The following is a 17,226-nucleotide window of genomic DNA, read 5'->3' on the forward strand; positions in this document are numbered from 1 at the left end:
TCTGATTTTGAACTTAATCATAAAACATAGGATATCACCTTATGGAAAACTATGTATTTCAATATTATGTATTTCAATATTTACATTTTTAATGTCAAAAATAAACAATAAAAAAGTAAATAAAAGCTAGGTGCCCTTTGATCTCCAGTGATCAAAAACACCTATGACAAACACCATTTCATCTCCATGGCTCTTGAAAGTGTGTTTCCCCAGCAAAAAACAAAATTTGTTTAAAATAATTATACATTTTAAATTTCAATGCCCAGAATTAATTAATTGCTATTACTTATCAAGACACATCAGCCCCAACACTATCAAACAATTCAAAACTTGAAAAGATTAATAGCTAGAAAACAGACCGCATATAGCTATAACAAAAGATAATTCACCTGTATGGTTCATAAAGGTATAGTCATGTTGCAAATTTGTATACAAAACCATACATTTTCTACTAGTTTATTTAACCTCTGAACAGCTAGCAACTTATCATAAATGTTCATTTAAACCAGGTATAAATAAAGTTTTAAGGTAAATAATCCATACTTCTTTCTTGGTGGGTATTTGTGTTCCTATGTGCTTCCAAGTATGTTTGAATAATAAATCAGTACTTTTCTGATATGTTATGCTGTGCAGGTGTTCAGAAAGTCATCCTAGATATTTTTTCTACATAGAATTGCTGGCAGATATATGATCATTTTGCTCCTGCAGGTTATTAAGCAATTAATATTGAGTACAGTAATAACATAAAATCTTTTGATCAGTAAGATCTGTTTACAGAAAGAGCAATTGCCAAAAAATGGACACTCATCTGGAGTGTTATGTAATGCAGTCTGTATACTGCCCTTTGTAGTATGCCTCTTAAAAGACAACAGATGTTGACTCAAGAGTATTAAGTTTTACCCTTTTTCAAAGTAAAGTTTCATCTATTTGATAAGGAGTCTGCCAATCTCCTGTTTCCTTTTAATACGTACAGTGCTTGCCATCTAAGCACTGTAACATACATATTATTGTCATTGTTTGTAAGAAGGGTTATGTCATATTTGAAATCAGTATCTTGTTACTTATAAATTAAGAGCTCTTCTCTAGTAAGCCATATGAAAGTTTTAGCGGCATGTATAGCGTTTTGTGGATATCTCTTGAGTCTGTTGAGTGTTATAGTCTTGTTTAGACATTTTCACTGGAGTGGTCGCATAGCTAAATGTTTCATTTTAATACTTGTGCATACCTGGACATTTTATTTAAGGTGTTGCTTGGGTAAATGTTTCATTTTAGTGCTTGTGCATACCTGGACATTTTACCAAAAGGGTTGCTTAGGTAAATGTTCATTTTAGTGCGCGTGCAAACCTGGACATTTTAATGAAGGGATCACTTGGGTGAATGTTTCATAGGATCATAAGATCACAAGAGGTTCCTAGGCTATCAACTCGGTGGTCATTTCAAGTCTAGCCATTTCATCCCAATGTAATACCATAGATACTCTAATCAATACCCATGATTGTATTTATTAATGACTGCCCATGTCCAGGAAGGCTGTGGGCACTATCTTTCATAAATTTATGGTGCCCCATCCACTCATTAAGGTTCCTTTTGAACGGTTTCATAGAGGTGCTCTGCTTCACAAAAATTGGCAGCCTATTCCAAAGATCTGACAGTAGCTGGAAGACAAATCTGTCCCTCCAGCACATCCTATTCAGGTTGCAGGCCATATTTCGGTCCCTGAAATGGGTAGCTCTAGTCCTGTTTGATTAACGGATATGAAGCAAATTCATTAGGTTTGGGTCAGATTGCTTTGTAAGCCAAGCATAAGTCTCCCCTAAGAAGTCTATACAATATTGAGTATGATGACAGGGACTTTATTCAGTCTGTGGAAGGCATGTGCTGGAGTTTCTGAACCTTCTTAGTTAGAAACTTCTGAGGTCTCTCCAATTGCTGCAGGTGCTTTGTACAGTACATGCCAAAAGTGGTGTTATACTCAATTATGGGCCTACTTGGGACACAGATCTCTTACCACTTCATAGATACATAGAGTATTGTTGTTAATTTGATAGTATGAAGGGACATTGTTTTTACTGAAGGGAATGATGATGCCTTTCTTTGCATTTAGTTTGAGACCGTGACTAAGACACCGGTCATTGGTCTGTGTAAGACCCTCCTGATGTATACTGACATCATTTGGGGATTCAATAATTGCATCCAGTTTACAACCATCTGCAAACTTGGTCAGCCACAGCCTGTTAGTTTTGGTCTTAACTTCTGAGAAGTATATAGCAAACAGTAGGGGGCCCAGCACTGACCCTTGTGGCACTCTGCTGGTGACAGGTCTGCTGGTTGATGTGGAGTCACCCAGTTTGATAGTGTGGGACTGGTTTGTGACCCAACTGGCAGTCCATCTTGCAAAAAAGGGGATTACATTCAGTTTGCTAATTTTATCAGTAATGCCTGAGTGTGGGATAGTATCAAAGGCCTTTGTCAAGTTGAGGTATGCTGTGTGCACAAATTTGACTTCGTCAATGGCCCTGGCCATATTTTTGAAGAAATCCACCAGGTTTAACAGGTAGGATATGTGCTTGATGAAGCTGAATTGGGTTGGATCCAGGGTTTGAAGATCTCCTATGTCATTATTTGAGGCCCTTAATAATATGTTCTATGGCTTTATAGATGAGGCTGGTCAGACATATAGGTCTATAATTTCCCCAGGTCTTTTGCTAAGCCACCTGTGTGGAGGGGAATAACTGTTCAACAGGAACAAAGATAGTGGTTAGGCTGTGATTGAATAGGGTACTTAATGGGGATGTTAGTTCATGTTTTAATATGTTTAGAAGACAGCCTGGGATGCTGTCTGGTCCCATAGAGGCTGTGTTTTTTGCCTTAGACAAGGCATTAATGATCTGCTTTTTGGGTGTGCAGGGTGGGGAGAAATTGGTGACAAGGTTTGTGATAGGTTTGGAGGGAACAAAGGAGTGAAACTTTTGCCAAATCTGTCCGCTAGCAGGTTTGCTATCTTTACGGGATCAGTGTGTGTGATACTGTTAGTCACTAGTTCGGCACATGCTTGGGTCCTACCTTTTAAGCTATGTAGGTACCTGTAAAAGGCCTTATGATTATGCTTGGCTGTGATTGCTAAGTTTTTCTCAAAGTTACCTTTAGAAGACTTGACATGTTGTCTTATTTGCATGTTGAGGCTGAGGAGGGTGATTTTCCATTGTTGGGGTGTTGTCTTAGTTCTCTTAGACAGCATTGCTGTAATGTTTGTTGATGCTGGATGTCCATCAGAGTGGCTTGTTTTACTTGGGTCTCTGGGTTTGATTCTGTCTGGAACAGCTGAGGCTATACACTTATGCAAGTGATTGTACAGGGCTTTAGTGTAAGCTTTGGTGTAGTTACCACTTAAAGCTGGGGTTGGGGCTTGGAATGCATTCATACCTTCCCATAGGAGGGTATACTTTGCTTTGGTGAAGTTTTTTAGCCTGACTTCACCCTTTGTGAGGTCTGGTGTTAGTGCCAGTTTGAAGGCTACTGATTTGTGGTCAGATTTAGCTGATGAGGGTTTGACAGTTGCGGTGTTGCATCTGTTTGTCATGTTAGTGAAGACCGGGTCTAGTATGTTTGTTCCTTTTGTTGAGGGTTGAACAATTTGTTTCAGGGCATTTGAGTTAAAGTCAAGGAACGTTTGCACTAGCGAGTTAGGACTAGAGTAGGATTCCCAGTTGATGGTGGGATAAAAGAAATCCCCCATAATCAGAGTGTTTGGTCAAGTAGGCCTCATGTGCGTCATGATCCATGGTGAGGGATCTATAACTAACTATGACTTGAATAGGGGTTTTACCTACAGTAATCTGAATATGGAGTAACTCCATGGAGTTGTCCAGTCTAACTAGTCGGGAGGTGAAGTTATCTCTAATATAGACAGAAACACCGCCTCCTTTGGTTTTTGCACATTTGTTTTGCAATCTGAAGGTGTGGAAGGCAGTGTACCCTTGCAAGACTGGATTACTCTGTAAGGCCTTGTACCAGATTTGTGTGACTGCACAGACATCTACATCCTCCAGTGGTAGAAGTGCTTCTAGGGTATGCAGTTTTTGGTTTAAGCTCCTAGCATTTAGCAGCATAACCCTTATTTTGTTATGGTTGGCAATTTTCATGTTGGCAATTTTGTTTTTGAGACCGTGCCTAAAAAAGGCACTATGGATGAGCCAAGAGCCTTTGCCAGCAGCTGAAAGCCTAGTGGTGCCAGGTGCAAACCATCTCTGGCAAAGCAGTGAGGTGTGTCTACCACATAATCCCAGGCTGATAGAAACCAAAACCTAGGAAATTATTGAAATTGATAATTTTTTGTTTATACTGTGGTATCATTCTAGGTGAGGGTAATATGCTTTTCAAGGCTACGGACATACCTGCCTGGGGCACATACTTGGAGAGGTCAATCATTTCTCCCTTCATATAGTTCAATGAAGTATGTCTCAGGTTGTTTACTCCAACATGAGCTATGACAGGGTCATAATGGTACTTGTTGCTGGGAGATATGACTGCATGCATGATTTGATGAATCCTGGCACCAGGCAGGTAGCTAGCTATGAGTCTTTCCTTATCCAGCCTGGTTTGTGGGACATCTGTGTGTCTCTCTATGGAGTCTACAATGACAAGAAAATGTGTTTTTAGAGTCTTACACATTAAGGGCTTGGTAGGTAAAACATTGGTATTGCTTTGTGTCTTGGGTGCTGTGGAAACTGTGTTACTTGCAGCATTCATTTATTTTGGAGGTTTCTGGTGTTTCAGTAATATTTTTGAGAGAACCTCCATGTATGTTGATTTATGTTTTGGATGCATACTATGTGTATAAGTAGTGGTACTATGTGCATGAGTAGTGGTGGGTGAGTTGACAACCTCTTCAGTGTTACTGTTTTGGGAGCGAGAGAGCAGGGATTCAAGATTCTTGGTGTGGATACATCTCTCGAACTCTGTACTAGAGTGAGTTATTAGTAGAGGGTTGTCAGTGTACATGAGGTAGTTGCTAAATTGCCTCAGGAGACCCAAGTCAACAAGGGTGGCAAGGGAAATAAGGGTAGCCCAATTGTCCATAATGTTAGGTTTGAAGAACCATTATCACAAAGTGGGTGCTTTCAGGACTGATCTAGGAGGTGCTCTGTAGATGGACATTTCTGATGGGGGGTTTGGCTGGTGGTTTAATAGGTCACAGCTCACTAGTAATACTTCTTAGACTAGAGATGTACTAAAAATGAGGACTACACTAATGTACTACAGCTGTATATAAGGGAAAAATTGTCGAAATTATCTGTCCAACTATGTTGCACGATTGCGAGGCAGTGCATTGTGCTGTGCGACATGAAAACAAGCAGAGATCTGCTCAAACAAATTAATGAAGGAGATGCTGGTGAAAATAATTAATTTCAGTGCTTGTGCATACTGTGACATGTTAATGAAGGAGTTGCTTGGGTGAATGCTTCATTTTGGTGATTGTGCATATTGGGCATGTTACTTAAGCAGTCACTTGGATGAATGTTTAATTTTTGTGCTTGTGCATACTGGGCATGTGCATACTAGGAAATATTGCTGAAGGGGCCACTGAGGAAAATAATTAGTGCAATAGGGAAGTGCTTGCGCAAACATGATCAGACTGTTTAGGTGATCACTGGGCAAAATAACTTATTGTGTCATTTTCATGCTTGGGCATACTTAAAACAAATTAATGAAGGGGATGCTGATGGAAATAATTCAGTTGTGTGTCAGGGAAGTGCTTGTACATACATGGAAAACCAATTTCACAGATTGTAACTACAATATCAAAGATGAAGCATTGTAACAATGGATGTAGGTACCACAGGGATGTTGGACTATGAATTGCAAATACCACCTCATTAGCATACTATGCTTTACAACATTTCTCATTATTTTTCAGGCCTTAAACAGTAACATAAATGACTCTGCGAATTGTGCTTTTGCTTCACTCATTCATAAGCAGCAGGAATACATCTAGTGCATTTACACAAGTGACTATAAACAAGTTATGTATTACATATAAGAGAAGAAACAAAATATCTAAAGTTTTTATCTAAATAGTTATGTAATTTTCATCTGGTAAAACAGCAAATATACTCCTTGCACTGGTCCAAGGCTCATAGGTTCATAGGTTCATAGGTAGGTACTAGGCTATCGACCCTAGGGCCTATACAAGCCTAGCCAAAAAGGTACCCTGGCTTTCACCACCCAAGAAAATTATTTTCCTGTGCCCTTGTCAAGCAGAGCCACAGAGGTGATCCCCAGGGTGAGTTTCCTATTTCCCATCCAATCATCAAGATTTTTTTGAAGAGTGCTAATGAGGAGCTTTGTTTGATATAGATAGGTAGTTTGTTCCAGAGTATGGGAAGTCTCTGGGACAGGAATCTATCCCTCCAGCATGTTCTGTTTATTGTGGTTACAAGGTTTAGGTCCCCAGAGCATGTAGCTTGCAGGGATTGGGATTTCTTTAAGTGGAGCATGTCCAACAGCTCTGGGTTTGACATAGCTTTGTATGTTAGGCAGAGATCGTCTCTGAGTAGGTGATATGGAATGGAGCAAAGCTGGAGTTTTTTGAGACGGTCTGCATAGAGCATCTCTTTGAGGCTGGTAATCCTCTTTGTGTGGTATTTCTGCGGTCTTTCAGGTTGTTGTAGATGTCTTGTGAGGTACATACCAAAAGGGGTGTTGTACTCTATAATGGGTCTAATGAGTGACAAGTAGAGGGGAACAATGACCTCTTTTTTCCTGGAAGAGAATCCTTTTGTGATGAGGTGTGCCACACAGAAGGACTTCCTGACTACTGTGGCAATGTGATTATCAAAGGAGAGACTACTGTCCACCTGTGTCCCAAGGTCTCTTATCACACTTTCGGTGTTAAGTAGACTGCCACCTATGTGGTAGCTCATGGGTACAGAGTTTTTACCAAAAGGGATGACAATGCACTTTTTGGCATTGAGCTTGAGGCCATGACTTTGACACCAGCTATCTGTCTCAGTGAGGCCCTTTTGTAGGATGTCCACATTGTTAGGAGTTTCAATTATGGCTCCTAATTTGCAGTCATCTGCAAACTCTGTTAGTTAAAGACCTCCTGTGCTAGCCTGTACTTCAGATAAGTAGATACCAAACAGGAGAGGACCCAAGAATGAACCCTGTGGTACTCCACTTGTCACTTGTCTGAAGTCAGATTTGGAGTCCGCTACTTTCACAGTATGGGTTCTGTCAGTGAGCCAGTTGGCAGCCCATCTTGTGACATACGGATTTATACCTAGTTTAGTGAGTTTGTCTATAATTCCAGAGTGGGGGATGGTGTCAAAAGCCTAGGCGAGATCTAGATAGGCTGTGTGAACCACCTTACCCTCATCTACGGCTTTGGTGACTGCTTCAAAGAAGTCAATCAGGTTTAGGAGACATGATCTGCATTTTACAAACCCGAACTGGGTGGGGTCCAGAGTTTGGAGATTACCAATGTCTTTGTTTATAAGTTAAATGATGATACATTCCATGGCCTTGCAGACCAGGCTAGTTAGGCTAATGGGGGCGGTAGTTCCCAGGGTCCATGGCGGCTCCCCCTTTGTGGAGAGGGATAACTGTTGCTGTGCACCATTCAGTGGGTACAAAGCCTTAGGTGAGGCTATGATTGAACATGTTGCTTAGGTGGGGTGCCAATTCATTCTGTAGTTCATGTAGAACACAGCCTGGGATGTTGTCAGGTCCCATGGATGCTGTGTTCTTGGCTTTGGAGTGTGTGGTTTTTACCTGTGGAGCCAGTATAGAGATGGGCCCTTTAGGGGGTGAGGAGGGGGTAAAGTTAGCACTCAACCTATCTGCCAGGATGTTGGCAATATCAGTTGGTTCTGTATATTTAATGCCATTGTGCTGTAACTCAGAGCAGATCTGAGTGTTGCCATTGAGATTCTTGACATAGCTATAGAATGCTTTGTGGTTGTCTTTAGAATCAGTGGTGATTTTGTTTTCATAACTAGCTTTGGAGGATTTTATGGGGGATCTCAACTTCTTACTGAGGCTGACGAGGGAGTTCTTCCAGTCATGGGATTATACTCTTTTCTGCAACAGTTTCTTTCTCCTGTTGTAGAGTTTGTTTATGGCAGGGCACCACCAGATTGGCTTCCTTTTTTTTGGGGGGATAGCATCTTGGTTCTGTTAGGGATAGCATGATCCATGCATGCGTGTAAGTGCTTATAAAGTCCATTTGATTAAGCAGTCATACCTCTATTATCCATCTGCATGGGTGTCGTGACGTTTTCCACATGTCTTAAGAAGCGTGAAGTTGGCTTTGGAGAAATTTTTTACCTGGTTTCCCTAACGGTGGGTGGGGGCGGGATGTGGATGTCTAGGATGATTAGCTTGTGGTTGGATCTGACCAATGAGGAATTGACCACTGGTGTGGAACACCGGTCTCCCATGCTGGTAATGACCAGGTCTAGGATATTGCTGCCCCTGGTGGGAGTGTGGATAAATTGTTCCAAGGCATTGGAATTTATGAATTCCAGAAAATGTTGAGCAAAAGAGTTGGTACATGAGTAGTTTTCCCAGTTAATGGTGGGGTAGTTGAAATCGCCCATGATTAGGATTTTGGGTTGTACCCTAATATTTTTGAGTGTATCAAGAAATGAGGAGTGGGAATCCTGGGACATGGTGGGGGATCTGTAGCAAGTTACAATTTGGATTGCAATCTTGCCCAAAGTTAGCTGCACTTGGATAATCTTGGATGCATTATGCTGAGCAGAGCTGTGGATATCCTTAATGAATATGGACATGCCTCCACCTTTGGTGTTTTGGTCCAGGTTAGGTGTCCGAACGGTGTGGTATGAATTATAGCCTGGTAATGCAGGGGTGCTCTCTGGAGCCTTGAACCAGGTCTCTGTCACTGCACAGATGTTGAATTTCTCCATTTTAAGGAGTGCCTCAAGTGAATGCATTTTGAGATTTAGACTTCTAGCATTGAGTAGCATTACCCTCAGATTTTGCTTGCTTGTACCTGTTACGGTGGTGAATTTGTCATTTGAACCTTGCCTAAAAAGGCACTATAGGGGTGGCAAGAGCCTTAGCCAGTATCTGGAATCCCAAGGGCAACAGGTGCAGGCCATCTCTGGCAAAGCATTGTGGTCTGTCAATCATGTCATCCCAGGCAGACAGATACTGGATCCCCTTAGAATGACACCAGAAGCTTAGCCAATTGTTGAAGTCAATCATTTTGTCCTTGTACTGTGGTAACATTCTGGGTGATGGCAGGATGCTACTCAGGGCTAGGGTCATACCTGCCTGGGCTACAAGATCGGAGAGCTCCTCCATGTCTCTTTTCATGTAGTCCAGGGAGGTACATCTCAGGTCATTCACACCAACATGGACAATGACAGAGTCATATTTGTACTTGTTTTGAAGTGACCTGAGTGCATACATTATGTAGTGGATCCTGGCACCTGACAGGCAGCTGACTGTAACTTTCTCCTTGTTTATTCTGGTGAGTAGAACATCAGTGTGCTTGACTATAGAGTCACCTAAGACTAGAGTGTTGAGTACGTTGTTATGCCTTATGGGCTGTGGTTGACTGGCACATGGAGATTGTGGGCTATGTGTCATTTGGGTTGTGTTGGGGGGTGGAGGTTGCATGCATTTCTGCTTTGGAGGTCTCTGTTGCTTGAGCAGATTCTTATTGAGAGCGTCCATGAATGTAGGGATGTATTTTGTGTCGCTATGTGTGTGTTTTGCTGGTGTAGGTTTTGAGGGACTATGTGATGAGTGTGGTGTGGTGCAAGTATTTACCTTCTCCTCTTGACTATCTAACCCAGTCTTGGGTGAAGAGAGCTTTGCTTCCAGTTTGGCTATATAAGTGCATCTCTCACAGTTTGTAGTGTTGGGTGGTAGGATGAGAGAGTTGTCTGTGTACATGAGGCAATTGCTGCATTGCCCCAAGATGCCCAGATTCATCAGGTAGACAGGAGAAAACACCAGGAGCTGACCCTTAGACATGCCTGGATAGGTGCTTATTTATTAAGTACTAAAAGCTGTTTTCCACTAGACAAATGAGGAATGTTGAGTGCTGTAGTCATTTGTAGCTTATTTACTGCTTAAATGAGTTCTGAACAAGTGCTGAGCTCAAAGAAACAGATTTGAGTGCTGAAACAAAAAAAAAAAAACTGGCTAGTTGTAAGGGAAAATTTGAAGAGCAGACTTTATGGCACTGGGAATAGTTTAACCCTAGCTAAGCAGCGATGCATAAAGTATATATATATATATATATATATATATATATATATATATATATATATATATATATATATATATATATATATATTATTTTTTTAATGTAACAGTAGCAAATGAGAAAACTGATTCAAACAAGTTAACCAATGAAAAGCTAAAAACTGAGCCCTGTTCCAGCAGTCTTCGGTCTGACAAGTTCTAACTGCACACTCCTGCTACTAGGGTACAGAGGAACGTTCTCCAAAAAAAAGATGGTCTGGATTAGTGCTCAAGTTATACAAACAAAGCTAGATTCAGCAGGTCTGAATGTAGTCTATGCTACAGCAAACATGGTGTGCAAATTTCAGAAAGAAACAGTTGAAATAAGCAGGCACAATAAGCCTTTAACCATAAACTCCAGCTCAGAAGGGCAGAATCTACCCTCTCCTCCCACAAGAGTGCATACCACAGCTTCTTAATGTACAATAACTGGCCCAAAGCCCAAGTGCTTAAACCAGAACTAAAACACTTATAGAATAACAGACACTAAGCCTTCAATCAGCAACTCCCAACTTAGAAGGATGTAAGTTACCTGTCCTGGCACAACAGTGTAGACCACAAACCTTCTTAATGTAAAACATCTGGTCTAAAGCCCAAGTGCTTCAACCAAAGGCTTAGAATAACAGTTACAATTTAATCAGGCTACTAACAAGCAGTAATAAATGCAGCAGAATAAATGTAATAAAGTAGGAAGAAACAAAAATACTGTGAAAGCAGAAGAATAAAGTACAATTTTTTTATATAACAATAGAAAACGAGCAAACAGATTTAAACAAATTACCCAGTTAACCAGTAAAAAAGCTCAAAACTGAGCCCTGTTCCAGCAGTCTTCAATCAGACAGGTTCTAACTGCACACTCCTGCCACTAGGGTGCAGGGGATCCTTCTCCAAAAAAAGATGGCCTGGATTAGTGCTCAAGTTATACAAACAAAGCTAGATTCAGCATGCCTGAATATAGTCTATGCTACAGCAAACAAGCTGCACCAATTTCAGAAAGAAACAGTTCAAATAAGCAGTCACAGTAATCCTTTAACCAGAAATTCCCAGCTCAGAAGGGCAGAATCTAACCTCTCCTCCCACAAGAGTACAGACCAAAAACCTTCTTAATGTAAAATAACTGGCCTGAAGCCCAAGTGCTTAAACCAGGACTAATACACTTTTAGAATAACAGACACTGAGCCTTCGGTCAGTAATTTCCAATTTAGAATGATGTAAGCTACCTGTCCTGCCACAACACTGCAGACCACAAACCTTCTCAATGTAAAACAGCTGGTATGAAGCCCAAGTGCTTAAACCAAAAGGCTTAGAATAAGAGTTCCAATTTTATCAGGCTACTACCAAGCAGTAATAAATGCAGCAGAATAAATACAATTGAGTACTTTTAAAAAGAGGCAAAAGCAAAATAAAGTGCAATTTTTTTTAGTAAAGTGCAAGGAGAGAGGAAGGAGGAGCAGAAGAAAAATTCAAGGTTAAGAACCTAAGTGGTTTGGTCTTCTCAAATGTTTTCTCTGTATTAAGTAGAGTGAACACCAGACTGGGAGGGGTGTCCCAGATCACATTTACAGTAGGGGCTGGCAACTGCAAAGCCACCAATAATAACAACTCTACAAGAATAGGGTGAGAGGGAGGAGAAAAAACAGTTTCAGGACAGATGAGAAACATAAAACAATGCCAGAAAATTTATAAAATAATTCAGTCTGGCAAACAATAATTCAGTCAGGCAAAATTAAGTCAATGCAGAACTCTGAAAGGTTAAAATGCCAAGAAATATACTTATGAATCAGCGATATATTTCCAGATTGTTTGAGAATCACAACAGCCAGAACACCAGGAGTTTCCAACAGTGTATGAAGTATTCAGTATGCAAAAAGTCAAGCATAGAAACTTTATTTAAAAAGCTTTATTAAAAACAATAAAAAGTGGTAAGCGCTTTCACAATCACTCTGGATTGCTTCCTCAGACCATACAAAGCCAATAAAATACAAGACAATTTAAATGCTGGCTTCATTAGTAAGCAACCTATCACATAAAATAACCAATGGAGTGTTACCATGGTGATAAATTGGGTTAATAATACATCCAGTCCTTCTAAAATTAATATCCAAAGATTCTCATATCAGTTTTAAAAATTGTAACATTTCACTGATGTTTCTAATGACAGAAAATGTATAATAACAAAAACGTTTATATACCACATAAAACATTCTATTATTTAATTATGTTTTCTAAGTTTCCTGTCCTTCAAGATAGGTTTAGGTGAATATGGTCATTTAACACATGCATCTTATGGACTGCAAGCGAAATTATCCATCTAAGTTCTTTACGTTCAATTTTGTTAACAATGTCCCTCATCCTAATACTTTCATGCAAATTATCTATGACCAAAAACATAAAGAAATGGTCTTCACCACATTGTAACATATGTTTAGCTAAGGCACTATACTCAAACATCTTCTTAAAGCAATAATAATGATTCCTAATGCATTATTTTAAGCATCTGTTAGTTTTACCAACGTTTGTTCAATTTCTCCTTGTCCATACCCTCTGTTTGCAAAATCGTTCCTGAGGGTATCCAGGTTTGCTTCAAAATCTCAGTCTCTTGCATTTAGTCTTGAACTTCTTAATGCTTGATTATTAACCACATTTCTAAAAATGTGAAGGGGGTACATACTAGTTCAATGTACATAACTGTTCCAATAACAGTCTTTTCTGTGGACCTTGATGTAAAACTTACTGACTTTTGTATCCCTAATAATATTGATATCTAAAAAGTCTATGTGCTCTAATGAACTCTTGGCAGTGAAGTGTAAAAAATCACTGCTGCTATTAAGATGTTCAATAAGTAGAGTTAAGTCAGTCTTATCATCCCTCCACAATAGAAACAAGTCGTCGACAAACTGACGATAAAACCAATGTTATCTTTAAATTAATTATTACTGTTCAAGACATACTTTTGTTCCCAGTGTGCCATGACCAGATTGGTGGTGCTATTGGCACTAGTTGTCCATATAGCTATGCCAGAGGTCTGTAAAAGATGTTGAACTCTAATACAAGTTCAAGTAAAAAACAGATCAAATCTATTTTATCTACAGTCAGAGTGTTATTACCTATTAAAAAAACTGCATAAATGGTCTATCCCTTTGTCTTTTGTGATTGCTGTAAAAAGTGACATAACATCCAGTGTTACTAAGTATTCATCTCCTCGTAATAATTTGTCTGACAAAAAATCATGCAGATCATTTTGAAAATGTTCAGAATCCCTTAATATTACATTGTTTTCCATTATCAAGGGCCTTAGTTGTTTCTTTATATAGATGGAAACTGGTTCAGTAATCCATCCTGCACCTGATACTATCAGTCTAAACGGGGGAGTGACACTATTCTTATGGATCTTAGGTAATCCATTTAAGCTTGGAACAACTGGGTGTTCTAGGGTAAAATATGAAAATAACTCATCAGTGATGCACTTTTCCATAAAACAATTCTTTATATATCCATTGTATCTGTTTATCATTTTTTCAACCATATCTATATCAATGTTCTTATAAGTATTCGCATCTTTCAACATCTCATCTATACATTCTATCCATCACAACAATAGAATGACTCTTATCAGCTAGTTTAATAATAATTTCTTTCTCATTCTGTAAGTGAATTAAAGCTAGGGTCTCATCATGAGTTAAATTACAAACATTCTTACTCCTACTCTGAAAGTTAAACATATTATAAAAGTCATTCTCACATGCTTTTATGAAAACCTCCAATATTGGTGGCATAGTTGGCATAAGGAGACTTGGCCATTTAAATAACTGAAAGTCATTACCTTGATTCTGCGTGGAATCATAAAACAGTTTTAATGCTACATTCTGTGCAAACATTCTTAACTCAGTCAGAGTCTCAGGTAAGTCTGCTCGACTAGCAAGAATAAAAGTTAGGCCTTTATTTAAAAGCCTGATCTCATCATAGGATAATGTCCTTTTCGAGATGGTTTATACTAGACCTTCCTGGTCATGTTCCACATTTTCTTGATCATTTGTGTTTGTCAATCTCCAACGACTGCTTCCTTTTCGGTTCTGCCCCTCCATTGTTGTTTCCTGGCTCCCCCTCTGACGTGTACAAAAAGGGAGGGGTAAGTTCAGAGATGGTTGATCTTTATTGGTTACTGGAGGCTCCTTATTGGTCAATATGATTTTCAGTCTTACTACAGGTTCTGCTTCACTTAAAGTGATATTCATACCAGATGAAATGTCAGAAACCCTCGCACCATTAGGGGTAATGTAAAGTGAATTGGTACTAGTAGAAGGAGACACTACCTCCCTCGTATCAGTTTTAGTAGCAACGGTTTCAGCTGCTTCCTTATTCAGTCTGGTGTTACTGGCCATGTATTGTCCTTCTTTAGGCCAAACAAAAATGTTACCTTTTCGAAAATCTGCCAAGTCCCTTTTTAATTTCTTCTGTTTTACCTGCAGAAGTTTTCGTTCAAAGAGATTAATTTGATCAATCAATTCAGATATGTGCACATCAATTACTGACTCATGCACTATCTTATAAAGTTCTTCTTGTGCCCGTTGTATTTTTTGACTCAGTTCTCTCTCAATGGGTAAAAAGAAGTCAATAATTAATTGCATGTATGAGGTAGTAGTATTGATATTTAGCTGTTGCCACTTGGCTAACAATTCTGGAAACATTGAACCATATGAGGGCATATTTAATATTATGTGCCCTCTAGGAATGATTTTCAACTTACAGCATGCTTCCATATGTAATCTCTGATACTGTAACCTTTTCAAATGGTACAAATCATTCTCCAATTCTCAAATATGTTGTTGTACACATTGCTTATCAGCCTCAGCAGTGTCATCAAGACCAACATGCATATTTAAATCACCTGCCAGTAGTGGATTAGATTCCATGGTTAGCAAGTTTGTGAGATATTTGTAATTGCTCTGTGTATCCATATGGTTGGGTACATAATCCAGTTCAATTGCATTCGAGCTTTCTTCAGCCATGTTCAACTTGGGCAACACAACAGTTTATATCAGAAAAAAGAAGTTAGCCCAGTCGACAAGAAGTGAATAGGAGAAAAAATAGACATGAAACAGCAAATATATTTCTTGCACTAGTCCATAGCTTATAAGTATTCACTACACAAAAAGTCAAGCATAGAAGCTTTATTTAAAAAGCTTTATTAAAAACAATAAAAAGGGATAAGTGCTTTTGCAATCACTCTGGATTGCTTCCTCAGACCATACAAAGCCAATAAAATGCAAGACAATTTAAATGCTGGATCATTAGTAGTGAGGGCAACAATATTGTAAATCCAAGAAAGCACATGTAGTGAAGCAACTCCAGGCAGATATCAGTACCTCAATTAAACAGACATGTAATCCTTCACTGACATGCCAGAAATCAAAAATGAATCATAAACTGAGAATTTTAATACAGAATCACATCAAAATATCATAGGGTTAAGACTTTCTGTCCTTTAACACAATAAAACTCCATCAGAACACCAAGTAACCATGAACTTAAGTTTATATAATAAATTAATCTAGTCATATGTTCAGCATCATCCAATCCCAAATCAATGAACTAACCAAGTTAATTGACCTGAGAATAAATTAACTTACAACAGGTTACAAAAATAATGCCAAAAGAATATGGTGATCCATGTTTCACAACAAAACATAAATTTATATGAATATACAATTAATACATAAAATATGTAAACACTTAAATAATTAAGGAATCCTACATCAGATAAAAAATATTTCTATCCACAGATTCAATAAAAGCAGACTATAGTATTGTTTCTCTAATTTTGAGAGCTGATACTATGGAAATCTGTTTATTAAGGCTGGGGTGGTTTGAGACATTAAGCCTCAATTGTCATACTAGCTCTCTATATTCAAGAAAAAACTTTACATTGACCTCTCATTTTATCATTTGGTATCGCTTCTAGGATACCAAATTTAAATTTTTTAAAGTTGGTACAACCCAAAATGTCTTTAAAAAGGGAGCTATTAGTATTTTTCTTAAAATATAATTATGTTCATAGATCCTCTTACAAAAATGTCTCTCAGCTTTCCCCATATAAAAGAGTGCACAGCTAGAACAAACTGCAATGTAAACTATCCTATAGGTACCACAATTTCTCTTAAGTAGAAACAATTTGCTATAATGGGAATTTGCCAAGCTAATCCAGTCTTCTTCTAACATAAATAAACATTGACTGCATGCTCCACAACTACGTGTACTCGGTGTCAAAAAATTAATATGAGATCTGTCTTCTTTTTCAAATAACCCTTTAAGATGTTGCCAGTCTTGTAAGTAAATAGTTTTTCATCCACTAACTCAAATAAATCAATACATATTTTTAAAATAGTCAATTGTTCTGCATAATGTTCCAAATTTGTTTGTTGTTATTATTTAGCTGTTTCACTATTTTCACTTTTTACAAACAACTCTTTTTCAATATTCTGATATAAATCAATAAGTGACAAAAGTTTTCTCCAAAGATTCTTGTGGATAGACCTATGATATAGTTTACTTTCCTTTATTCTGATATATCTGATGGCTGCTTCTTTTAGCGATGACAATGTGATGTAAACTTTTTCCTTTTCTTTTTTATGGGTTTCTTGCTACAGCCACCATTGTCCAGGATAGTGTAATGACTTTCATTGCCCATTTTAGTTGTTTCAGTTATGTTGAATAAAACTAATTGTTTTTTAATGAGAAAATATCAAATCATAAGGCATTTACAAAATCTTCTATTTTTACCAATAGAGATTTATATATGAACAATCATACAAAATATGAGACCAATATGCATTACAGGATTTCAGACATATCTAACATTCTATATTGTTGTTGTTGTTGTTAAATTTGTCTATTATTTTATGTATTAAGAAAAATCTATATAGAAACGTCCAAGTGAAAATTTTC

This window comes from Protopterus annectens, chromosome 2.part1, assembly GCF_019279795.1.
Source record: "Protopterus annectens isolate FY-2018-M chromosome 2.part1, PAN1.0, whole genome shotgun sequence".
Classification (NCBI taxonomy): Eukaryota; Metazoa; Chordata; order Ceratodontiformes; family Protopteridae; genus Protopterus; species Protopterus annectens.